This window comes from Lathamus discolor, chromosome 5 (assembly GCF_037157495.1).
Source record: "Lathamus discolor isolate bLatDis1 chromosome 5, bLatDis1.hap1, whole genome shotgun sequence".
Classification (NCBI taxonomy): Eukaryota; Metazoa; Chordata; class Aves; order Psittaciformes; family Psittacidae; genus Lathamus; species Lathamus discolor.
Window position 1 is genome coordinate 124,232,452 of NC_088888.1, and position 27,260 is coordinate 124,259,711.

General features: G+C 50.3%; 1 protein-coding gene across 2 annotated transcripts in view; it reads right to left on the minus strand.

Annotated features, from left to right (window-relative positions):
- Positions 1–26,689, minus strand: part of SPTBN1 (spectrin beta, non-erythrocytic 1) — a 140,347-nt gene extending 113,658 nt beyond the window's left edge. The window contains exon 1 of one of the 2 annotated variants that reach the window (XM_065682507.1): positions 26,580–26,689. The gene's annotated coding sequence lies outside the window, so the exon portion shown is untranslated. Of the gene's footprint in view, positions 1–20,521; positions 20,540–26,579 lie in introns of those variants that run through there. The other variant, XM_065682508.1, reaches the window with a different exon arrangement.
- Positions 26,690–27,260: the final 571 nt, after the last annotated feature.

Genomic DNA, 27,260 nt, shown 5'->3' on the forward strand with positions numbered 1-27,260 from the left:
TGAGCTGCCTTCTGCTGTCTCCAACAGAGGGACCAACAGCCTGAAATCCTCAGCCAGCTTTTGTTCCTCTCAAGTGTGTAAGACGCAAAAACCCATGCAGAAATGGTGCTGTTTCCCTCAGAATGCGCACAGACCACCCAAATCCGCTCTGAATTCCAACCTAAAGTAGAATTATATTGAATTTACTGGGTGCTCTGTGTATTTTTTGGTTGCTTTTATCATCAGATTTGAATCTGACCAACTGCTGCCAAGGACAAAAGGACTGCAGCACAGTCTTCAGGGCTGGTAGTGTTCAGCTTCACTATAGCTTTGGTTTCCCATTCACACTCCCTGCATTTCGGGCTTCCTATGGAAAACCTCTATCTTTTCCCTGACTTTCAGAAGACCTTATCTCCTTTAATTGTCTTGGGTTATGGGAATATATGAAACAATTCCCATAAAGGAAGAGGATAACTGAAAGAGACACCCTTCACTTGCCATTGATACCGAACAGATTGCTCCTTTTGTCAATGTTATCTCATGGACTTGCAATAAGAATTACAAACTTATTCGGGCTATAGAATAGTGTACAGCCAGTTTGTGTGCACAGAGTGCTCACCCACAATAAACCACTTCTGTTCCTTGACTGCCTCGAGATAGACATGATCAGCTGAAGAGGAAAGAAAGAATCCCAACTATTTCTAGCTCCTTAGGGCAGTAACTACCCAGAACAAGACAATTATCATATCCATTTACATGAATTAATGGGGAGAAACCAAAACATATCCACGCTGATACTAAATATTAACCCTGAGGATGGGTTATATCCCAAAGATCCCAGCAGGGAAGTGCAGAATGTGGTGCGATACAAGGCAGAAATAAAAATCCAGTGAGTACAGCTCAACGTGAGCTGTCACATCCCCATTTAATATGGTTACACCTACCCCAGATCAGCCAGGCAGTGACCACTCTGTCACACAAGACGTTCCAGTATAGAATCTGACACTGCAAATCTGGTTTTATGAATTACCCTGTAAAACAGCAGATTGCTTTTCACATACTAGAATCCTAGAATAGTCAGGGTTGGAAAGGACCTCAAGATCATCCAGTTCCAACCCCCTGCCATGGGCAGGGACACCTCATACTAAACCATCCCACCCAAGGCTTCATCCAACCTGGCCTTGAACACCGCCAGGGATGGAGCACTCACAACCTCCCTGGGCAACCCATTCCAGTGCCTCACCACCCTCACAGGAAAGAATTTCCTCCTTAGATCCAATCTAAACTTCCCCTGTTTCAGTTTGAACCCATTACCCCTTGTCCTGTCACTACAGTCCCTGACGAAGAGTCCCTCCCCAGCATCCCTATAGGCCCCCTTCAGGTACTGGAAGGCTGCTCTGAGGTCTCCACGCAGCCTTCTCCTCTCCAGGCTGAACAGCCCCAGCTTCCTCAGCCTGTCTTCATACGGGAGGTGCTCCAGCCCCTGATCATCGTCGTGGCCTCCTCTGGACTTGTTCCAGCAGTTCCATGTCCTTTTTATGTTGAGGACACCAGAACTGCACACAATGCTCCAGGTGAGGTCTCACAAGAGCAGAGCAGAGGGGCAGGATCACCTCCTTTGCCCTGCTGGTCACGCTCCTTTTGATGCAGCCCAGGGTACGGTTGGTTTCTGGGCTGCGAGCGCACACTGCAGCCGGCTCATGTTCATTTTCTCATCCACCAGCACCCCCAAGTCCTTCTCTGCAGGGCTGCTCTGAATCTCTTCTCTGCCCAACCTGTAGCTAAATAATAAAAATACTAAAGACAGAAGAAAACCAAGGACCAGGCTCTAGATTAACAATGGCAGGGGGGGTTCCTTCTTTGTGTCTTTCAGGTACAAGGTGACCGGGCCACGAAGGAGCTCCTGCAGGGGGGTGGGAGATCCTCCTTTCTATTCAGAAGAGAAGATTCTCACCGGTTTGAGATTCACACCTGCAGATTTACAGCACCAGAACACAAACATAAAAGCCCTGAAGCAATTCACAGAGTGCTAATCCTGATCCTTTTCCACCTAATGACTGTTTACTACACAGGCCTTTTCAATGCCTGGCAGCTCTCCAGATCTTCTTGCTTTTGCTTTCTCCTACACATGGCTCCCAACAGCCATCTTGGGTGAAGAACCTCTGGAGGAGGAGGAGGAAAACGCTCTTCATCATCTTTGCAGGCTCTAAAAGCTTTGTTTCCTGAGGGAAATCTTGAGCATTGGTTCACTGTCATGGCAAAAATGCAATCTTAAAGCTTTCAAAGCATTGCGAAGTAAAACTACGGAGAAGGAAGGGGAAAAGGGGAAGAGATAAAAGCACAAGGAATGTTTTAACTGAAAAGACCAGGTTGGCCCAGCACCCCTTTGTGGTGAGAAGAATGGGAACAGGTAGAAAACAGGCAGACAGGCATGGCACCAGATGCTGAGGGCACCTGCAGCTCCCAGAGATAATAGGAAATACAGAAGAACCTTCACATGGCTGGCTTGACAATGTAGTGTGTGAAAGGTTTTAGACATTCTGTTATGATTTGGAACTTTAAACCACATTAAAAACCAGCACAATTCCATAGAATCACATCAAGGTTTGTGTTGGAAGGGATCTCAAAGCAGTTCCACCCCCTTGCCAGGGGCAGGCACCCCTTCCACTGGAGCAGCTTGCTCCAAGCCCCTGTGTCCAACCTGGCCTTGAGCACTGCCAGGGATGGGGCAGCCACAGCTTCTCTGGGCACCCTGTGCCAGCACCTCAGCACCCTCACAGGGAAGAGCTTCTGCCTAAGAGCTCAGCTCAGTCTCCCCTCGGGCAGGTTCAAGCCATTCCCCTTGGCCTGTCCCTGCAGGCCCTTGTCCAAAGCCCCTCTCCTTCCCCAGCAAACCTGGATGCCTGCATGCAGCAAGCACAGAACTACAAGGTGTTGTAGCACCAGCCAATGGTCACTCACGTGAGGTGTAGTGTGCTCGATGCACTGCAGTCCTGAACAAACCAGAGCCCCTCCCATTAACAGCACACCACCTAAACCACTCCAAGATCCATAAGTGGACAAAAGCCCTGCTCCCAACGCTCTCTTTCTCCAGGTATCATGGAAAAAGTGATTCCTGCACTCACAGGTTCGAGGGAGGATGGCAGCTGGTGCAGGAATAAAGCAAAACCACGGCCAACCCAATGCACCACAATCAATATTTCCAATTAAACCAGTCAAGCCCATATTCAAATCAGGTCAACAGTAATCAGAGCATCTGTATGTGGAACAGGAGGACCGGAGAACCTCTGGATCAGTCCATTCTCAAAGTGAATATCCTAATGGGAGTGTTTTCAAGTGCACGACGCTCTAGTAAGAGGCTTTAGTAAAACCTCAGGATTATGCTATGCTGGCTTTTTGGTTATTATACTCTCCATGAAAATCCATGAGCTGGGGACCAGGAAGAGGTTAAACCAGACCTCTGGTTTACTTACCCCTTTCTCTTCCCAAGGATCCTGCTGTGAGCTCCTACCTGCACAACACTTCGTGTTACGGCTGGAAGGGATGAAGCACTGAAGATGGAATTTCATATGAAGCATCTCTATTAGTGACAGCATTGATATCAACACAACACACAGAAAGAAGCCTCCTCATTTCACCAGTGACAGCAAAACCTGCCCCCTCCGTTTCTAGAACGATCTGCCTGGTTGACTCCATCTTAACACAGTGATTCAGCCATTTCATTCCTGAAGGACTGGAGTTTGCTTTCCCTTCGGCACAGCACTGCACAGCAGGCTCGGCTGTCTCGAGAGCAGGAATCTCTCTGCATAAAGCTCATGTGATGGTAAAAGAAGAGATAAATAAAGATTAAGTGAGGTGGTGAGGGAGGGAGAGCAGAAATGGGGATGAATAAGTTAAAATGCAGATTTTTTTTAGCTGATTCTCAGTGCCTTTTCCTAACAGGCATCTCAGGAAAAGCTCTGCAAGCTGCCTCTCTTGAGAGGGTACTGATGGATGCAGGCTGTATCTCTGCTGCCTTTAATAACAGCCCCAGAGAGCAAACCTGGCTCCCAAGCTGTAGGAGTGGGCTGGCACACCCCAGAGCAGCGCTGGCTGCGCAGACACGTGGAAGCAATGCAGACGCGGTGCGGGAGCCAGGGTGCAGAGCTGAGCGCTGCCAACACAACCTGCCCGTCACGCTCCCACCCTGAGCATCCCTGCTGCAGGCTCAGCCCGCCCTACCAGGGCTGCAGGCAGCAGGCACAGGGTGCCGGGAGCTCACAAGGTCCCTGTTCCCTGCCTGAAATGGGCAGAAGATGGAGGTAGGTTGCAAGTCATCGGCCAGTGCCAGAGCACAGGATATATGGGACCACACGTTAATGCCTACAGCCCACAGAGCCACTGCTGCATGAATTGGGCTTTCTGCAGTCAAACTGGAGCTGCCAGTAGAGTAACACTAACATAGAATCATGGAATAGAATCATGGAATGGTTTGGGTTGGAAAGGACCTTAAAGCTCCTCCAGCTCCAACCCCTGCCATGGGCAGGGACCCCTTCCACTGGAGCAGCTTGCTCCAAGCCCCTGTGTCCAACCTGGCCTTGAGCACTGCCAGGGATGGGGCAGCCACAGCTTCTCTGGGCACCCTGTGCCAGCGCCTCAGCACCCTCACAGGGAAGAGCTTCTGCCTTATCTCCAACCTGAGCTTCCCCTGTTCCGGTCTGAACCCATCACCCCTTGTCCTATCACTACAGTCCCCGATGAAGAGTGCCTCCTCATCATCCTTGTAGGCCCCCTTCAGACACTGGAAGACTGCTGATGAAATGTCACTGCATCAATTTGGTTTTGGAACGATGTCCAAAGGAAAGGTTACCTTCAAATCCTACTGCAATGCTATTCCTTCTGCTCCCCCGGCACTCAGAAGGGATGTACAGCTCCCACAGACCAGCAGAATGAAATGAAACACCCGGTTCCCTCCATTATTCATTTCTGACATGCCACAAAACTAATGCAACTTCCAGGCAAACAGAATGGAGCCTTTCCTTTTACAGGGTAGCAGGGGATCCACGGAAAACAAGCTCTAGGCAATAGGTGGATCTGCACTATTCATTTTGGTGCTTGTTTCCCTGCAAGTGCCTAAAGTACAGTCCCTTCAGATAGGCCACGTTCATCCTGTACTGCTTTAAAGGTGCTGGAGCTGTACGAACACTATGGAACCTGACAAACAAGTATTTGTGCTGACTTCCACACTCCTGTTTTCCAAATACATTACAAATCCAGCACGAAAACCTTGTTTATCACCTGAGTTACAAACATCAGGAGAGAAACACGGCAATTTAATCCACCCAGAGCAGACTGTGGGACAGCCCCAAACAAGCCATATTTGACACAGATAGATTAGACAGATGGTAAAGCACGGTATAAAGGGGATTTGTGCTTGCTTGACTTTGACATGGCTGAATTACTTATTAATTGCAGACGCAGTAGAGTTATGCTGGCTATTGTACAAAGATTTAATGCCTGTTAAAGCCTCATACCAGTCAAAATCATCAGATGTGCTGTAGAGCAAAACAGGCAGTGTTACGCAGCGTAATTCTGTTGCTGTTCAGAGCCTGATGTGATGCATTTCAATACAAAATGGATACAAGCAGCATAAACACTGTTCCAGAATCCTTCTGCACCCTGCACATCAACGCAAGAACAGGGAAATTAAATGCAAAATGAATAGAAATCCTGATTTAAACGAAACCCCCTGAATTCCTGACGGCTGCTGAAAGCCTCCAAGGTCCAAACGAAGGTGCTGAGCACAAGAGCCCTCCATCCATCCACTCGCAGCACCAGTGGCTGCTGTCAGATTCCCCTTGGGACCCTGGCAAAGCACAAGGTTAAAGATGTTATTACAAGGAATACGGGAGGGGGTGAAACACAAAATCACCATCACATTTCTGGGGATGATCCAACCCTGAGTTAGCTCTGGAGCCCAGACGTGTGGCAGTAACAAACACTGAGCACAGACACTGATTTAAACCAGCCCGTTTCCCCTGGAGCTCATTATACCTTAGGGTAAGTGTTTTGGCACCTCCCCTAAACACCACAGGTCACACTCAGCATCCGTGCAGCTCCATGGCCTTAAGCACGCTCATAGCGGGGTGGATGGGTTAGACTCAATGTCAAACGACAGCAGTGGATGCAGCAAACCGAGGCATTGCTCCAAAACCGGCCAAACCCAGCACAAAGCAGTGCCTGGGTGTGGGTTACAGAGCAGGAGGGGAATGTGGAGAGCAGGAAATGACAGAGAGCCTCAGACATTCCCTATGGAGCAGCTATCACCTTACCCCCGAGATGTACCCAGCTAGATAACATCACGGGACAAAAATGACTCCTTCCAGCCTCCTCCCAGGGCCAAAGGAGGAAAGGATGATATCATCCTCTGCTTCGATAGCGTAAGGTCCAAGCTCTTACACACAGGTGTCAGTCAAGAGTAACCCAAATAGAGGAGTTATTAGCTAGAAAACAACAGTCACCATTGACTGTCCAAATGAGAGTTAATCGTGTAGAGGCGTAACTAAAGGAGGTAACAGACTGTGGGTTCGTGGAAATGGATGCTCAGGTTTTCATTTTACCTCTCTTTTAACCTTTCCATGCTGGTATTTTGCCATAGAATGCTAGGAAACTCCAATGTCCAGCTGGGTCTTGTTAAGAGGAGGCACAATTGCTGTGGACTGGCAAGAGTACACACAACAGCATCTTGGGGAGACAGCGGTATCTGCGCAGTGAGCAGGAACAACAGACCAACCAACTGTTTCACTGGGGAGTTAAAAATTAGCCTCATCACTGTCCCTTTAGCACCAGAACTAACAGAAAGTATCAAAAGGAATGCTTTCACCCTCCAAAGTAGCAGTCTGTCATCCTCTATACGCCTCATTTGAGATATAACAGACAGCACTGAGACGGAAATCCAGAATAACCTTCTTCACCCGTAGCACAATGCCAGAAGCTTAATTTTTACAGGTGGAAGCTCAATTTTTACAGTTGCTAGGTACTAACAAGACCCATCAACATGAATTGGGTCTTGGATGCCCCAAGCCCAAGGCAAAACTCTCACCTCTCTCCTTCCATCAGCCTCAGCAGCACCATTCACAGCAGCGGTGTCTCTAGGATGGGGTTTTGGGGCCCCTCACCCTGCTGAGGCTTTCTGAAGCAGGCAGGAAGGGGGTTGACACCTTCTCCACAAGGCCAGGTAAGACTCACAAAGACTTTAACTGACAAAACCCAGCAAAATCTGGGGACATTTGAGGAGCGCTGCAGGAATTCCAGCTGGGATCGCCTGCTCCTCCCGCAGATTATCTTTCAGCAAGACGAGCGTAGCACCCTCTCTGTCCTCCCACTTGAAGCTGCTATTCATTTCATCAAAGGTGGTTTATGAGCAAGCTGAGGACGAGGGATCTGTAATTTAACCCTATGGAGAACAACAGCCAGAAATCACAACTCCTTTTCCCCTCTAGAAAATGCACCAGTGTTTTCAGACACATCAGTTTCCACTCTCCTCCCCTTGACAAAGCTCTCTTTTAAGCTCTATGAAAAAAGCCAAATTTGTTGCAGTCATAAAAATTAAGTTATGTAGAGTGAAAGCCACTATTTCCACCCCTAAAGTACATCTCTCCCAGTCTGGCAACTGTCAGCTTGCCTTGGATGTTCAGGCGGCATGGAGTCAGTGTTGCACAAACTGGAGCTTCCTTTACTCAAACAGGAGCTGCCAGTACGGCAACAATCACACGGAAGCATAGAATAGAATCATGGAATGGTTTGGGTTGGTAGGGACCTTAAAGTTCATCCGGTTCCAACCCCTGCCATGGGCAGGGACCCCTTCCACTGGAGCAGCTTGCTCCAAGCCCCTGTGTCCAACCTGGCCTTGAGCACTGCCAGGGATGGGGCAGCCACAGCTTCCTTGTCCCAGTGCTTCTTTTACCAGTTTTCCAATACAATATTTTACTAATACTTGTGATTTTAGAGAATAAGTGAAACAAATTGTCCAGAGAGGTTGTGAGTGCTCCATCCCTGGCAGTGTTCAAGGCAAGGTTGGACGAAGCCTTGTGTGGGATGGTTTAGTGTGAGGTGCCCCTGCACATGGCAGGGGGTTGGAACTGGATGATCTTGAGGTCCTTTCCAACCCTAACTATTCTATGATTCTATGAATTTGGGATGGCAAAGTGCCCCAGCACAGTGACCTTCACAAGATGGCTTCAAGGCAGCCATGTGGATAGCAGTTAAGTCAGAAAAGCAGCTTTAGAAGGCAGGGCAGAGCCAAGCAGGACTCAAGTACCCAGGCCGGAGCCTTGTGTCATATATGGTGGCTTCTCCAAGATGGACAATGGACCTGCTTGTACGTCTCTGCAGAGCAAGGCTAAGGCCTGTGCAGAGTCCTTTGGTAGCAGAGCACTCACAGCTCAACCACTTCTTTACCGGGGCTGCTTTCTCAGTAGCATAGAATCACTGCTCAGCAAAGAAGAAACAAGACCCAATCCTAAAATAACCCTCCCAAGATCTGATTCATGTTGCTAAATAATTAGTGCTTGTCAGTGACAAGTGAGCACTGAAGCCGAGGTCCCTCCAGCTATTTCATGTACTTTTGCTTTCGTATACACCCAAAATCATTGAAGAAAGCCTCACAACACCGCTGCAGGTACTTGGGTAAAGACCACCAGGCTCCCATGGACCACTGCTGGCTTGTAGAGTCCTTGTGCCATCACATCCTTTTTCAAATGGCATCTAGAGATTCAAGTATAACTAAATAGAACCCAATTAGAAGGTTCTGGGGATGTCAAAGAGACGATGGTACATGGGGGGAGGTATTATCAGTCACTGACGGAACAGGGAAGTGCCATCACTTGTCCATGGAGATGCACAACCTGCAAACATGTACGGACCAGAGCAGACACTGTTCAGCCACCTTCTTCTGCCATCAGAACTAAGGTGCAACACAGAGGAGAAGCAAAATTAACTGATTCAGGAGGAAACCCTCTGGTTACAGCCTCTGAGCATGTTTTGCCCAGGTAACACCACCAGAATTTAACCTCTTCAGTATGTAACAATTCAGACGATGCACTTACCTGCTTGCTCAAGTAAGCACTAAGATGGCATTGCAAGTACAGCAATGTCTCTGTATTTAAAGTGGTTAATAGGACTCGAGTAAAGACATCCCAGTGGTTCTTCACACAGCACTCTGCACCCAAACCACCACCATACGTTTCACACACACACGTTACCTTCCAAAGACAAGCTACTAAAGTCTACCTTAATTACTAAAGGAAGGGTAACTGCCAACAAACTCATCTCTGTATGTATTTGAGCCAAGAAAGCTACTTTTAGTATGAATGCAGGGAGCAAGTGTAACGTCTGAGGCATCTAATGCAAATCTCATCCAAATAGACATGCTTAAATAATAGCAGCTCCACTCACATCCAGAGGTAATGTGGTTCAAGAGGAAAATCACTGGCTAATTCAGAGACCCAAACAGCAACCAGAGGCCACTGCAAACCAGGACCATGCTGTGTGGGCTGATGTATCACCAGCCATGGCATCCTCTCCCCTGCTAACAGCGTGGGTTTGTCCTGGTGTTTTATCTGTGACTGAATTCAGCCTTGGGTTTGTTGCTTTGGGTTCATTTTGGTTATAAAGCAGGTTTGGCGAGGGTGAAGCTGTGACCAGAGAAGCAATGGCTCAGTGCCAGCACAGGTGGGAGAACACAGAAGGCCCTTCCCTTTCTCTTTCACTTCCTAAAGGTGAGAGCTCCAAAGCCAGCTCCTGGAGCACAGAGGGAAAGCATTAGCGCGGCTGGAGTACTGTGATCCCCTGTGACACAGCCAGACAGACTGACGACGTGGAGATTTACCCTGCCTCTTCACTTACACCAGCACCGACAGCACTTCACGCAATCCAAGCTGGCATTTCCCTGGAGGAAATCCAGGGCAATCCATTATACCACCTATAACAGTGTCAGAGGCCAAATTCACCCCAGTTTTGCCTCACTGGGATCCCTCTGCCTGCGTGTGAACAGTCTCCATCCAGAGAGCTCCCACCCGGGCAGCAGGGCAGGGGTATTCTGTACCCTGCAGTGCCAGGCTGGCCCCCCTCTGCCTCAGTTTCCCTCTCCAGAAAAGGGCAGTGATGCCTGGAATGCTGGCAAAGCCCCTGGTGAAACACAGCTGGGAAGTGCCCTGCCCCAGTGCTCCAGTCTCCCACAGTTTGGGACTGCAGGGAACTATCCTGCTCCAGTCTCCCGTTCCAAGATGCTGACCGTCAGAGCGCGCTCCCTGCACACGGAAGCCAAGCTAGAGAACAGAATGGCAAAAGGAATCTCTCTTCACTTTGAACTTCAAAGGCAGTCAGAAGAACAGTCCTCCCATCACTCACCTGCACCAACAGGATTATAGGGACCAATTACACTTTCTTTTATGGCAGATGAGGATTCAAGCCCTTGTTTGGGCTGACCAGTGCTTGCTGAAAGCCCTCCTGGGCTTCATTTCCATGACAAAAGGTGCATTGTTTGGCTCCCTTCCTTCCCTCTTAACGTTAGTAAGATGACATTGAAGCCACATGACAAGCACAGGGTTTTGCCCATTAAATATACAGTGGCCATTCCTGTTTGTCCTTTATTTCACCCTAGAGGGAACTCTCTTTCCCAACACATCTTTTGCTGATGGCAAGTTTAAGGAAATCATTTTGCTGAAATGATGTTTTCTCATTCAATTACACCACAACATTGGGGAAATACATAAACACTGCCTTTCATTTGTGAATACTTGTAACATGTAGGCCGAGGGTATCAGCACTAAGTGCACACACTGCAGCTTGCCAAGCCCTTGATCCTCCCACCCAGCTCAATCACTGGGATCGCACCCACCCTTGGAAGTGGCCTCCCAAAGGTAATTAGTGGCTTGGTACAACATTCAGCCCTCCTCCCATAAACAGGAACCCACAGCATCCAGAGAGAGGAGCCAGCTCCTCCTCACAGCCCTGCCAGCCAGCAGAGGTGCTGCCTGTTGCCCAACTCACTGCTATGTGCCCATTTGCCAAGCCAGGATCAGTCTGGTCCGGATGAAGTTCCATGGATGCAGCTTCCTGTTTTAAAGCCGCATTTTCACTTTTGCGTTCCCTCTGGTCCATTACTTCATCCGTTTGAGTTCAGATGCTCTGCGCTTTCTTTTGATCCATTTCCTGCTCCTTCCTTTCTCCCACCCACTTGTACTCTCCGTTCAACAACAACAACAGAGATGAAGAAATGGGGTGAAGAGGCCTCAGCTCAACTCCTGCATGTGTCCAGCCCTGGGAGCGAGCGTCTGACATGGTGAATGTTCCACTTCCCTGGTAAGAACGAAAGAATTTCTCTATTCACAGCTATTCTGAACGTGGCAGAGAAGAAGCCCCCTGCAGTCCTCAGCCAGCTCTGGGGCAGCAGCACAAGAGGGACATGGAGCTGCTGGAGCGAGGCCAGAGGAGGCCATGGAGCTGCTGCAAGGGCTGGAGCAGCTCTGCTCTGGAGCCAGGCTGAGAGAGCTGGGCTGGGGCAGCCTGGACAAGAGAAGGCTCCTGAAGGGGAGACCTGAGAGCAGCTCCAGTGCCTAAAGGGGCTGCAGGGAACCTGGAGAGGGGCTTTGGACAAGGGCCTGCAGGGACAGGCCAAGGGGAATGGCTTGAACCTGCCCGAGGGGAGACTGAGCTGAGCTCTTAGGCAGAAGCTCTTCCCTGTGAGGGTGCTGAGGCGCTGGCACAGGGTGCCCAGAGAAGCTGTGGCTGCCCCATCCCTGGCAGTGCTCAAGGCCAGGTTGGACACAGGGGCTTGGAGCAAGCTGCTCCAGTGGAAGGGGTCCCTGCCCGTGGCAGGGGTTGGAGCTGGAGGAGCTTTAAGGTCCCTTCAACACAAACCAGGCTGGGGTTCTGTGAATATCTGAATATTGGAACTGTGATAGCAATTGCAAAAGGAATGACCCGCTTAAGCAGCGCACTGACTTCATGGATGACTTACAGTCATGGTGAGAGGCAGGCAAAGCAGAGACTGACACAGTCAACTCTGTTCACAGGGCTTGCGTTTCTCATGGAATTTTGGATTCTGCAAGGGAACAGTATTGGGGAGTTTTACTGTTGTCTCCAGCAGAAACCACCAAGCAGCAAAAGCCTGGCATTAGTGATTATGACAGCTTCTCAACACATCCAGCTGCTAAAACCACCCAGGGCTTCCCTCAGGTTGCAGCTAAACACAGGGCCAGAGGCACGCGCCATGGTGCTACTCCAGTGGGGACAACAGCTCCCTTCTTCCTCATCCCACAAAAGACCTTGAAAGTAAAAGTAATAAAAAAAAACAAGTAAAAAGCACAATAAAGAACAATAAAGAACAAACTCCACAGCTGAAATTAGCTATAGGCTGCTATAAAACCTCCCTCAACTGTCTTTCTCCAGGTTTCTCTTTGGTTTCAAGTATCAAACCTTCTCCCCCTTTTTGTTGATGCCATTAACAGGACGAAGGCTCCAGCCTAAAGCATAGCTCAGGAAGAAGCCCTGGCAGTTCCGTTCGGGTGGCTTTCCACCTAGAAAATACAACTTTTAACCATTCCAACCAATCCCATCCTGCTTCCCGGAGGTTCCCATAAGGCTGGTTTGCATGGCTATCAGGCTGTCAACATCAGGAACACTTGTTGAGGCCAGAGCAAATAACTCAGGACCAGCAGACGAAGGGTAATTCTTCATCGTCAGAGGGACCTGGGCCCACCAGCAATAAATCACCACCAGAATGGGCTCAGTGCCAGCCATCCAAACAGAAAGGCCACACCATTTCCCCAAACGTGTCACTTTTTCTGGGCAGGGCTCATCAGATTCCAAACCCCAGGCCAGATGGACTTGCTTGTTGTACTGATACGGTATCAGTGCCGCACACGTGGGAGCCAGCTGTTAACACAATTGCTTCACTATGGTATTACAGAGAAGAAACCAGGCTGCGGTGGGTTTGGACACTGGGCTGTTGGGCTTTAACCTCTATGATCACATCATTTGAGGGCAGCCCTGCCATGTTTCAGCTGTAAGAAGTTATCCTGAACAGAATGCTGGTGAGCAGAGCTCCTTTCTCCTGCTGTTGGAGGCTCCAAACACCTGCAAAACCCAATGGGACCCTGCTCTAAAGCCCTGCAGCCTCTAAACCCACCCTAACCCCCTGGTTCAGAGCCACCCCAGTCACATCATGTCTCCAGGACAGCTCAGTCACTTCTCAGAGTGGAGCAAAAGGTTTTCCAAGTGATTCTGGGGAACAGATTCCTTAAGGTACAATATTCAAGGACCATGCAGCAGCACAAAACACATTAGGATTCAGAAGCAGCAACCCAGTAGCCATCTAGCCTTGATTCCTGATACACTCTGAAATCTTGGCTTAGAAACTGTTCTGCCTGGAGAACTAAAGGGAGTACTGCAATGTTTTCCTGGCACTCATGCCTGAAAGCCAGCAGATCTGGAAGGGCTAAAGCCATGGTCATTGCAGTCACAGCACCCACCAATCTTCCACTTGGCACTTCCCAAAGGTGAACTCTGCCCTTCAGGTTGACTTTGGAAAAGAGTTCCAGAACTTGGAAAAGAAATCCCTGCATTTTCCAGGCAGCACTTGATGGAAGTCAAAAGCAGAATGGGCAGAGTATTAAGAAGAACAGGAATTTATTGCTCCTGATGACAACAAAAATGGGGAGCTTGCTTTAATGTAACAACGTAAGAAAGGAAACTATGCACAAAACATTCCAGTCTGCTGCTATACCGAGGCCAATTCAGAGAAAAAGAAGTGGATATTACACCAAAGTTAAACAGTTTTCACTATACAGGTGTCATATTCGGGGGAGGGGAACAAGATTATCATTTAGAACACTGGAACAAAACACGAGTTTGCCATTTGCAAGGGCAATTCAACTAAGAGCTTTAGGAATGTTCATTGGGACCACGCTCCATGTGCCAAAACCCCCATGACCAGCGAGTTACAGGCATCACATCGTGTTCCTCACCTCACTCAGCAGGTCCTGAGCTCCTCTGCTAAAGCAGACCCACAGACACAAGGCTCAGATGGAAACACAATGAGAACTACAACCTCATACAACACACACGCTCCCTCCAGACCTATCAGGTTCATCCTGCACATGCTTCTGACCAGCGTGTGAACCACTGCGAGGCACAAAGCAAATCAAAACACGGTTTGTTGTTATGGGAATATCTGCATAACAGTTAATTAGGGTGTATTAGAAGCTTGGTTTCGGGACAGTTAGCCCCAGGTGCATCACCCATCTCTTTAATCCTTTAATAACATGCTTGGAATGCCATTTGGAAATTCCCCTCCGATAAAGCAGTCTGCATAGTGACCGTGTCTCCGCATCCATTACCATCGAGCATTTCAGCCTTCCAAAGCTGCAACATTTTCATCAATCCATGCAACAGAACATTAAAAATACATACCAAGTTATTTCTGCCCTTCTTCTATACATTCACGTGCCCTCCTGTCTCTCTTTAGAGGGTCAAGAAATAGAATGGCCAAGCTACTAAGTATCAGAGAGGAGATACGTTTATATAGATTTATAGGGATTTATTTATGTTTTATTTATATACATTTATATATATTTATACCCATTTATATATAGTTATACTGTTGGACTCGATCTTAAAGGTCTTCAACCTGGTTGATTCTATGATTATATCAAAATATACATAAAACCTTTAATAGGTAACATACCAAGTTATTTCTGCCCTTCTTTTAGACATTCACATGTCCTATCTCTCTTTAGAGGGTCAAGCAATATAATGGCCAAGCTACTAAATATCAGAAAGCAGATGCATTTGTATGGATTTTTATGCATTTGTTTATATGCATTTATATGTATTTATACTGTTGGACTTGATGATCTTAAAGGTCTTTACCAACCTAGTTGATTCTATGGTTATACCAAAGTATGCGTAAAACCTTTAACAGTAAGACTGCTACAGGCACCAGTCTAATGGAGTTTGTTGAACACTCATTTTGGGCCCCCAATCTCTTCCACGGCTCCTGCCATACTTGTGGAACCAGGAGCTAAAGCTGACAGCAGCTGTATTCCCGTTAAAGCCACGCTGGAATAACATGGACACGCAGCTCTGCAAAGTGCCCTCAAGGTGACGTGGAGGCTCCTCACCCCGTGCCAGGAATGTGAGGAACTCTGTGCCGCTGGACTCTCACAGCCTGAGCCACTGCAGCCCCAAGTGATTCACATTGTTCTCTGCCCGTCAGCAGCAGCTGTAGAAACAGCTCTGAGATGGTTGGCGTGCCCCTGGCCAAGCCGGTGCTCCACCTCCCTTTGGCATGTCCATGTACTCCTCACCTGTTCCGCTGCGGCAAACGGACTCACATGGAAACAGGGAGTTCAGGCTGGGTGTGAGGAAGGAATTCCTTACAACAAGGGTGGTGAAACAGTGGCACAGGCTGCCCAGAGAGGTGCTGGGTGCCCCATCCCCGGAGACATTCGGGGCCAGGCTGGATGTGGTTCTAAGCAACCTGGTCTAGTTGGAGATGTCCCTGCTCACTGCAGGGGGTTGGACTGGATGAGGTTTGGAGGTCCCTTCCAAGCCAAACCACTCTGGGATTCTATGAATAGGTTGCCCAAAGAAGTGGTGAATGCTCCATCCCTGGTGGGATTCAAGGGCAGGTTGGATGGGGCTTGGGTGACATGATCTAGTGCGAGGGGTCCCTGCCCATGGCAAGGGGTTAGAACTGGATGATCCTAAGGTCCTTTCCAACCCTAGCCACTCTGGGATTCTATGATTGTATGAAAGAGGTTGTTAGGTCCTCACAGTGCTCCTGCTCCACTTGTTCAGGAGAAGATCCTAGTTTAGAGCAATCAAACCTCTGGTTATACCTCAGCCTACCAGCAATAAATACCTAAACAAGCATCTCTAGTTCCTCCTATACCTTTATGGCACATCTAAACACTGATCTTTGTTACATATGCTCCAGCAGCAGACTCACACTCACGATTTACTCCCTATTAGGATTACTCAGACTAAAAACACAGAGAAGACGAGAGCTATGTGCTCCCCATCACTCACAGCTGCCCACAAAGGGGGTATCACCATCCTTTGTGATGTTATTTACCATTGCTCTGGTGTCTTTTCACAATCCTCAAGGTTCTAATGTGGTTCAGAAACACTGAGCAATATAGAATTAGCTCAGATAGGTTCTTCTGCGTCTTTTTCTATGAAGATGATTCAAAACCTCAAGCCACAGACTGTGCCGAAGTCAGTGAGCATAGCTTCACATACTGGGATGTAGCTGTGTCACTTGGCACAGCTGGAGACTCATATCCTTCATCCTTAAGTGTCATAGAGAAAGGAGAATCCTAACACAGCAATGAAAATAGACATAGAAGGTCCCTCTTTTCTTACTGCACAAAGAACGCACTTGAGAGTTTCGTTACTAAACCAGCAGATGACACAGATCATTACTACACTACGGATACTTCAATACTTGCCTGGGAAAAAACAGCTTCAATTCTTTGTGGTATATGTTTAACTCAAAGTCATCTTATTCTTGTTTGTCCAGCATACAAGGGGAACAGATCTCCAGAAATAACCCCCTTGCCCCATCCTGCAGCTCTTCAGGGCAGTTCAGCTTGTTATTAGCCATTATTCATAGAATCCCAGACTGGTTTGGGTTGGAAGGGACCTTAAAGCTGCTCCAGCCCCAACGCCTGCCACGGGCAGGGACCCCTTCCACTGGAGCAGCTTGCTCCAAGCCCCTGTGTCCAACCTGGCCTTGAGCACTGCCAGGGATGGGGCAGCCACAGCCTCTCTTATTCACATCTCTTATGGGAACTGTGCAATTCTGGACATTTTTCTCCTAATACAGAGATAACCTGAAGGGGTGACTTACATAGAAAAGCTCAGTGAAACTCAACTGCACTGTGTTTTTTCACTCTGTTTACCTGAATTTTGTGCATCACTCCTTGGAGCCAGATCCTGAGCAGCACCAAAGCTACTTTACACACCCCACCGCGGATGGAAAGCTGCAAAGCTGCTTAATGGGCCAGCTGGGGTCAGGGAATCCCTGTGGCACAGGGCTGGGCTAACTGGTGTGCCACATCCTCTCCAAAACAATCCTTGGAGTGTTCCCACTGTGCCCCACTTCACCCTGAGCCTTCCTTCCCCAACGTACTGCAAAGCAGGATAACACAACGCAGCCTTGCTGCTGCTGCACCACGGGCTGAGTGAGGGTCTTGCCCACAGAGCAGCTCAGGGACAGCAGCACAGGGGACATAAAGCTGCTCTTCCCCAAGCACAGGCCAGGAGGACCTAGTACCTGTGCCAGGGATTTCAGTTCTGGCGCTGGCCCGGTGGGAGCGGTACATCCTGTGGTCATCCATCCAGAGCCTCACTGCTCCCAGCGCAGCGCGGGAGGTGACGGGTATTTTTCCACAAATGAAGTAATCCCTTTGCCTTTCAAAAAGCACAGCTCATCACTTGTCCTGAGAGCTGCAGCCACAAAAGGTCACACCTACAGGAGACCAGAATTCCCTGGCATTTCCATCCCTTTCTCCTCATCCAGGTCCCTGCAGCAATGGAAGCTCACATCCAGGGAATGGTTATTTCTGTCCATGCTTCCCTGCAGCAGATTCCTACAGGGTTAAACACAACCTGGTGCTGCCTCGGGACACTGCAGCCCTGCTCGGAAGGACCAGCCACTCTGGCCCCCACGCTTCCCTCACACTATCCCATTTAGAAGCTAACTCATCCTCTTTCCGTAAGGAACTAATTTAGGCAGCACAGGTTTTAAGTTTAAATGGCTTACGGCAGTGACTAAAGCTGCACAATCAGATCCTGCCATTGATAGATTCAACACAGGAACAGGAATCAAATTTGCTTATTTTTACCCTTAAATGAAACTATATGGAGCCTGCAGTGGTGAAGCACTGCTCATTTTAATATCCGAACACAATGCCTGCATCCAGCGTCCTGTGCCAAAACCCCGTCACTGACAAACCCGTCCAGGCATGTCCGAGGCTGCTGAACTGATTTATCTCTGCCTTGCCACTTCCAGACAGCTTAAGATGAATTTGAAGACACTACTAACCTACAGCAAGATAAGAATCCACCTTGTTCCTCATTCAGATAACCATGAGGATTAGATGAACAGCTTTCCCTAAGCTGGGACTGTGGGGTTTGTGCTTCACTTGCATGGGTTTAATACAACTTTTTCCTCCTCACCTGCAGCCCTCTCCTGCCTTCAACTATAGGCTGGAGAGGGACCTAAATGCTCCTGAGATGCAACCAGAATATATCTTTTAAAAGTAAAAATCTCCCCCCAAACCCTCAGTCAATGATCCATTTTTAGGAAAGAATTTGTGCTAAAATGAGGTAAGTGATAACTTTCCACATCTCCTGTTATCCAGAGGACTATTTTAGGGAGAGTGTGACTGCATTCGCGCCTGTCGCATAGTCCTGCTTCCAATCTCCTGGCAGATCCTCAGCACATTCCAGGATTTAATGCCCAGTGCTAGTTGGGATGCAGTCCCACTTATCTCCCAGACACATTGAGTAAGACTTTCCCACATAAACTGACCCACCCTTTAGTAGCAAGAGGTCACTTGGTGCAATCAGCCTTCCAATGAGGAAAAACAATCAGGAAAAGCTCCTCGGGTGCCAAAAACGCAAAGGGAATAAAATACAACAGGCTCCAGCGTTTGTTTTATCAGAACTTAAAGGCTGCAGGACAGATCCTCAACTGGTACAAAGCAGTGAGCTCCAGAGCCAAGCAGATTCTTTTCAGGCCTCTTTAAAGCACTTCAAATGACAATAAGAATATGTTCCTTTAATAAAGAAAGGTAAAAAACAAGAGGGTAGCAGTTAATCCATTCACCTTGTGACCATCATGGAACTGTGGAGGATTATTCCTATAAACGATGTGCAGAAAAAAGGCCACAATAAGCTACAAAAATAAAGCCAATTTTAAACTAACTAGGCTGTCTCATCACACAGGGACCCTGCATGACTTAAGGTGACCAGCAGTTTAAAGCCCATTTTCTCCCCCAACTCATCTATGGATGCCCCATCCCTGGCAGTGCTCAAGGCCAGGTTGGACACAGGGGCTTGGAGCAAGCTGCTCCAGTGGAAGAGGTCCCTGCCCGTGGTAGGGGTTGGAGCTGGAGCAGCTTTAAGGCCCCTTCCAACTCAAACCATTCCATGATTCTATCTCTGAGTTAAGCTGACTCAAGGAACATGCACATTTCAAGGGATGTGGATCCCATAGTTTTTGAAAGTTCAGACGCCCAAAACCAGTGTATGCTGCTCAACTCCCTGCTTTTCTCATTCCGTGTAAGTGGAAGAGTAGAGTGGGAAATAAGACTTCCTCGCTAGACTCCCACTTAACACAGGGTTTAACAGGGGGCCTATAGGGATGCTGGGGAGGGACTCTTCATCAGGGACTGTAGTGACAGGACAAGGGGTAACGGGTTAAAACTTACACAGGGGACACTTAGATTGGATCTAAGGAGGAAATTCTTTCCTGTGAGGGTGGTGAGGCACTGGAATGGGTTGCCCAGGGAGCTTGTGAGTGCTCCATCCCTGGCAGTGTTCAAGGCCAGGCTGGACAGAGCCTTGGGTGGGTTGGTTTAGTGTGAGGAGTCCCTGCCCATGGCAGGGGGGTTGGAACAGGATGATCTTGAGGTCCCTTCCAACCCTGACTATTCTATGATTCTATGAATTAATAACGGATGCTTTCCTAAAATAACGTGCAGAAAAAAGGCCACAATAAGGGGCCTTCTTCCTATGCTGAAACACTCACTGACTTCCAGAAGGCAGATTTGGGCCCAAAGTACCTTCCAAAAGCACAGACCCCAGTAATTTGCTAGTGAGAGGCAAAACCTGCTTTCTCCAAGCAGAGACTGATCAGCTTCCTGCTGCATTCCGGTGTTGCTATAAATGTGCATGCCCCCAGCATACCAGAGCCATAAACTGCCCACCAGTGCAAAGCTCTCCAGCTGCAAGGACTGGCCATGGATCACCCTTAAACACACTCATTAAGTATGTGTTTCCTAAGAGAAAAGTCACTGCAAGAAAACCTCATTATTAGCTTAGCTCCAGACAAAAGTCACCACTTCCAAAGCGAGGTGCCCAAGCAGAAACCTGTGGGTGTTAAAGTAAATGCGTGTACATTAGGTTAATTTAGATACAGCAGGCAGCACCTTTTCCCTTGTAAGCCAACAAACCAGAGGAGCTGCCTGCTATAATTAGCCGGAGTATTTGTGGTATCCAGGCACAAAGCAGAATTGGTTTCATGAGCGGAAAAAACAAGTGTTTGGCCATAGTGCACAAACCCCTGGTTTTCTGCAGTCACCACAAATCGACCCCACTGAGAACCAGTCAACCAGCACCCACCATGGGTAAGAAACAACACATACTGATGGCTTTCTTGTCCTTACAACCACAAGGATCCATTTTATCACGTAGAAGTAAGACCCAAAGCAGATACCCTTGCCGTTCTATAACAAGTCAATCAATAGAGATGAACTCAGTAACTTACAAAAGCACCAAGATCCAGATCCAGATGGCAGGAAGTCCCCACAAAGACCTTGACCATGTACTTGGGGCTGTAACACGATGGGGGAATGAAGCTCGCAGCGGAGATTCAAGACTCCCAAAGGTGCCTGCTGGGCTGGCTTGGGAGAAGCTCCAGCCTGGTACCCAATGCGTTGATCAGTGTAACCTTAAAACATCAGGGCCAGGCTCCCCAGAGGAGCCTCTGCGTCACCTCGGAGCACCTCCCACCAGCTCACTGCCAAGCCCCAGCCTCCGAAGCCTCCAAGAAAGCCCAAAAGCAGGAAACAAAGCTCCACAAAATCAGGCAGTCGGGGTGATCCTCCCTGAGCACCCACATGGAGACCTCAGCTTTCAGCACAGCCAGTACCTGGGTGTGATGCTTCAGGAACCTCCAGTCAAACTTGCAAAGGGACAGACCCAAAGGTCTGTAGAGCCGATGGACCAGGGCCAGAAAGGATCACAACACCCATTCAACCACTTTCTACAGCGCTACTGAAGAGATGAAGCATAAACACTTGATTCATTAAGCCGGGTACTTCAAATACATTAACTGACGTGCCACTCTATCACGTGGGCGGTGAAGCAGCACATGAAAGCTTGTGCTGTTTGCTTTAGGTCTGCACATCTTCAGCTCTGATTACATCTTCCAGCAGCTAAACTGAGTCCTTATAACTATGTACGTGACAACCTGTATCCACAGAACCCATGTGTTGTGTGTAGCCTCCTACAGACCCACCTACACAGAGGAGGAGTCCCTGCCCAGCCCTGACTGAAGCCCATTCCGGGGATGATTCCACATTCTCACTACTGTGGAGTCATGACTAACAAAACAAACCCAATGGTTGCTCCGATACATCTGAGCTGTCACTCAACCCCTATTCCTTTCCTAAAAATAAACACACTCAAAACCCCCTTTACTACTCAACAGCAAGGCCACAGTTTCTCCAGTTACTTGCAGGAGCATTCTTGTGTCATATTCTCACACCCAAACAGCCCCAAGTGGTATGACTGTAACAGGGAAGGAGAAAAGGTTGTCTCTGGTGTACAGCTGTGGATATGTGAACAAAGCTGGGAAGCCCCAGGGACATCGTGTTTGAGCAAGTCCAGAGGAGGCCATGGAGCTGCTGCGAGGGCTGGAGCAGCTCTGCTCTGGAGCCAGGCTGAGAGAGCTGGGCTGGGGCAGCCTGGAGAAGAGAAGGCTCCTGAAGGGGAGACCTGAGAGCAGCTCCAGTGCCTGAAGGGGATGCAGGGAACCTGGAGAGGGGCTTGGGACAAGGGCCTGTAGGGACAGGCCAAGGGGAATGGCTTGAACCTGCCCGAGGGGAGACTGAGCTGAGCTCTGAGGCAGAAGCTCTTCCCTGTGAGGGTGCTGAGGCGCTGGCACAGGGTGCCCAGAGAAGCTGTGGCTGCCCCATCCCTGGCAGTGCTCAAGGCCAGGTTGGACACAGGGGCTTGGAGCAAGCTGCTCCAGTGGAAGGGGTCACTGCCCAGGGCAGGGGTTGGAGCTGGAGGAACTTTAAGGTCCCTTCAAAGCAAACCATGCCCGTGTTTCACAGATCACAATGAGTCACTGCTCAGCAGGTGCAACTCCAGGATCTGGCTGCTTGTCCGAAAAGAGAACAGCCTGGTTGGAACCCCAGTGAACAGAGAAGCTGCTTAATTGGGAACATTTACCTGTGAACAGTGTCAGAGCAGTGTATTTTTAGGTCGATGAACCACTGGACACCTCTCCCATTCCAGCGGCATGGCTGGCATGACCAGCCGGGCTATTCGTAGCACCTAACACGTGTGTGTGAGCATCTGCTGGCACATCTTCACTCCAGTGGCCTCCTTTGTTCAGTTCTTGCTGCTCTCTTGATGTGAGAGGTTGCCCAATAAACCAAACCAACCCACCATTGCTTTTCCAAGTTCTAACGCTCAGCACGTTCAATAGATGGTGAAATAAAACTGCCTGCGCAACAGCATGAGATGTTTCTCTGGTGGTAGTGGGGACGTGCCAAAAAGATACCTGGTGTGCTAAAAAACATGCAGCTTGGAAAGATATATAGAGAGGTTTGTGCAATGTATTATCCAGGGGGTTGGGAACTGGATGAGCTTCAAGGTCCTTCCAACCCAAGCCATTCTGTGATCCTATGATTAAGAAAATAGCAGGAGGGAAGTGAAAAGACATGAAAAAGTGAGAACATCCTGCAATTTTCATCATTCCATAGGAGAAAAACCTTGTGGAGAAGAGAAAGAAAAATGGCAATGGTGCTAAAACACAGCTCAAGGTACTCCTCATCCTTAACCTGCCCTTGGCCATAGGAAGTCACACACAATCCCTGAGCACAAAGATTGTACTTCAGTGTGTATCTTTACCTAATCCCACACCTTTTACTGCAAGTCGAAATAGCACTTTCTGACACAAGGCCACCCTCCCTAGTCGTGTTTCAACCAACCACTAAAGCTGTTATAAACCTGACCACCAACTAACAATATAGTTATTTCCATGCACAAGTGGTCTTATTAATGAGAAATAGACAGTAAAAAATTGTGTCTGGGATTAACAATATGTGAGGGAGAAATAAAGCTGAACAAAACAGAAGGATAAGGTGCCTGCTTAAACATACAGAATTGATCTCCATCCCTCTGTTAAAGCTGTTAGGTAAGCTGAGATCTACTGGGCACCAGAAAAATTCCTTGCATGTTCTATCTCTGTAGCCCTTTTTTCATTACAGGAAAGCAAAGCCAGGCAAGGCCCAGCTGTAACTGCTGCCCCGGTGTATTCGTGTTCATTAGAAAAACAAACTCGCAACAGATCATTTTCAGAGTAATAATAAAAATCTGACAAATGAAAACCACATGTGGGGAAAAGAATAACAGTGGGGAAAGCAGCCTTGAGCGCAGAGCACTGATTGTGTCTCGGTGCCATTTGACGGCGCACACGCGCCAGCTCCAGCGCTTGCTTCGCCAGGAGAGTGTTATTTGGTGGTAACAATCAAACACAAAGTGATTTCCGAGGTGTGAGTGCAGTAGAAAGCAAAGGGAGACAACTGGATTTTCACATTTCATAACTCCAGGCCAGATTCCTGCTGGTTTCGCTTGGGAAAGTTGCCATGAACTTGAGCAGAGGTAAGGTCTAATGCACAGGCAACTCCCAGGCTACATCAGCTGGGAACAGGAAGGAGCACACAGCGTGAGAGCTGTCAAAAAACCCCTACATGGCTCTATAGCGCTCATACAGAATCATATGTGTTGAAAGGGACCTTAAAGCTCATCCAGTTCCAACCCCCTGCCAGGGGCAGGGACACCTTCCATTAGAGCAGCTTGCTCCAAGCCCCATTCAACCTGACCTTGAACACTGACAGGGATGGGGCAGGTTCAAGCCATTCCCCTTGGCCTGTCCCTGCAGACCCTTGTCCCAAGCCCCTCTCCAGGTTCCCTGCAGCCCCTTTAGGCACTGGAGCTGCTCTCAGGTCTCCCCTTCAGGAGCCTTCTCTTCTCCAGGCTGCCCCAGCCCAGCTCTCCCAGCCTGGCTCCAGAGCAGAGCTGCTCCAGCCCTTGCAGCATCTCCATGGCCTCCTCTGGCCTCGCTCCAACAGCTCCACATCCCTCTTGTGCTGTTGCCCCCATAGCTGGATGCACTATCACAGAGCACTGGCCCAACCTCATCACAAGCCTCCACGGCACAGTGTGTATAACCACCACAGAAAAGAGCCTCCACTGCTCTGCTTCACAGCCCCCTCACTCAGCTGAGGGTTGGCAAAATCCAAGGGGCTGCTGGTGTCTCCTCATGCTGATGTTGGACCATCCAGTTCCCATCACCTGAGCGCTGCAGTTCACAAAGGTTTTCCTATATCCATGAAATGGTGATGAGCAGGAGGCTGTGGTCAGAGACACCAGCCTGGACTGGATTCAGGAGCTGACTCATGGGTAATGGGCAGTGATAAACCACTGGACTGGTTTGTAACCTGTGCCCAGATCAGATGACTAAGGAATTTAGGTGCCTACAGAGATTAACAGGCTAGAGAACTTCTGCAGTCTGAGCCTTACACGTAGAATGGAATGGCTTGGGCTGGAAATGACCTGAAAGCTGATCTATTCCAACCCCTGGGCATGGGCAGGGACACCTTCACTAGACCAGGTTTTGGGGGAAGATGCTTGAAGACACCAGTCCAGCCCAAGCCTTAAACATCTGCATAAATCTCATCTATGTCCCACAGAATACGGCCACCTACTCGTCACTCATGACATACAACGTTGATTTTACAAATCATCCAACTACAAGTATTAAATCTGATAACTGACCCACATTAAAACCCAATCCATAGCCAGGTGACGTAATAGCATGAGCATCACAGGGGTTCGACGGCTTAGATTTCACATATGCTGAAGGAAAACCAAAACACCCTTCGCACAGCGGCTCGGAACGCCTCCTGAGGAGGAACTGTGAGACATGCAGCAGCGTCCTGCTCTCCATGCATGCAGCACGAGCGCTTGGCCCCTCTCTGTTCCACCCCTGTGTGCCGGCAGAGCTGGGGAACGCCGCAGGGATTCCACAAGCTGCAGGATTGGTGTCACCATTGAGATGAAACAGCGTCTGCAATGCTTTTTGCCACGGAACTGCTGCAAGCTCCTATTTCATCCCCAAGCGCTGCATTCTGCTTCAGCAGATCCCGTTTGCTGCACTGGACCTGCATTACAGACAGCGCACGGCGGGCTCCAGTGACACAGCCTGACCTCTTTTTAACACCGAGCCTGTGCTGCTGCATGAGGTAACTGAATGTTCCCTCCCCATGGTATTTATCACCTCCCTGGCTCTGGTGGTGACCCATGAGCGAGCCCACCAGTCCTCCCCACAGCCCTACAAGCCCCGTTCAGCCATGCAGGCACACAACAGGCAGAAAAACACAAGACCATCAACGGCTAACACCAGTTCCTCAGGAACCGCATCGAGCTGCCGTCACCCACCCTTCCCAGCTCTTCACACCATTTCCATCTCCTCCCACTGAGGATACGCGGGTCCTGCTTCCAGCAGAGACTCCCTGCAAAGGCCTGAGGAGCCACAGGCTCCCCTGATGCTTTCACAGGGCTGATTAGCCCTTGGAATAAATTCCTGCCCATAAGCTTCGGCTGGGAGCATTGTTCCCCGCAGCGCCTTCCAGCACACGGGGTTAGTGCAGAGCGGAGGCTTCCTGAGCTGGCTCGCCAGCTCCATAAGCGGGTTTCATAATATTCCCACCCTGTCAGTAAAGGGTACTGAGTGCTCTGGATCTGGAACGGTTTATTCCCTATTCCATGGGTTTATTCCCTGTTCCAGGCATCCTGCTTTCAGGGTCGTATATTTGCACCTATGGGCGACGTTACTGCGATCCCGAACCGCAATCAGGACTCACCGACAAACGCGAAAGCGATTCCCCTCACAATTAAGACAGCAAAAGCAACCAGGCAACGCCTCGCCCTAGCTCCGTACCATCCCTCGCGGAGGGAAACGCTCCGCTTTACACGAGGGCTCTCCCCACAAGGCGCCGGCGCCCTCGGCGCTGCTGCAGCCCCTCGCTGCCTCGCAGGAGCCTGCCATGTTCTTTGTGTTAACCCAGGCCTGTCCCCGCCCGGCTGCAGGGGCGCTTCACGGGCAGACCCCCCCCCCCCCCCGCCCCGGAGCGCTGCGCTGCGCGGCCGCCGCACCTCGGGCGGCAGCGGGGCAGAGGCACTGCGGCGGCTCCGCTCCGGCGCTGCGCACCAGGGCGCAGGACGAGCCCCGCGCCCCGCCCGAGCACCACCGCAATCGCCCCCGCTCGGGGTAACTGCGATAACCGGGGGGGGCGGCCCCGCAGGGCAGCGACGGGGGGAGACGAGGCGAGGCCGCGCCGCCGCAGGGCAGGGCGGAGCTGGGCGGCCCCGCGCCCTGACAGCGGGCCCGGGGGTGCAGCCCCGCCGCGGGGTGAAGAGCGGGGAGGCCGCTGCGGAGCGCGGCTGCGGGGCCGCCCGCGGTCCCCGCCTCGCACCAACGCACGGAGAAGGGGCAGGGGGGGGCCCTCCCGGCTCGCGGCCGCCCCTACCTCAGCGCTGCCCGGGCGCGGCTCCCTCAGCTCGGCGGCGGCGGCGGCTGCAGCAGCGGGGAGTGACCGGAGCGCCCGCAGCCCCCGCGGCGCTGCGCTGCGCTGCGCTCCGCCCGCCCGGCCGCGGCGGCTGCGAGGGGCGAGGGGCGGGGACAGCGGCGGGGCTGGGCCCGGCCCGGCCCCTTCGCTCCCCCGCGCAGGCGGCGAGCGGGCGCCCTGCGGCGGGCCCGGGCCCGGCAGGTGCCCCCGGTCACAGCGAGCGGGGCCCTCACCTGGTGCCGCCGCTGCGGCCTGGCCCCGGCGTCACGCCCCGATCGAGCCCCTCGGTGCCGCGGCCTCCCCGCAGGCTGCTCCCGGCGCCCCTTCCCGGCTCCTTTCCCTTCCCTTCTCCTTTGCCTTCCCTCGCGTTTATGCGGTTATTGGGTCCCTCCAGGCGCCATGCTCCTCCTCCTCCGACACCCTCTCCTATCGCACAGACAATGTTGGCTCACCCCCAGCATCCATTTCCTCCAGTGCTGCTCTGCCGTTCCTCCTGGAAATCCCAGCCCGGGTTTGACTCGCTCCACTGCAGCCATCCTCTCCTCCTCCGGGCCCGCCACCTTCCTCCGTAAACAGCCCCTCCTTTACCCCTGTAACCCCGAGGCTCGCCCTTCTGCTGCCTTCCTCCTCTTCCTCCCTCCC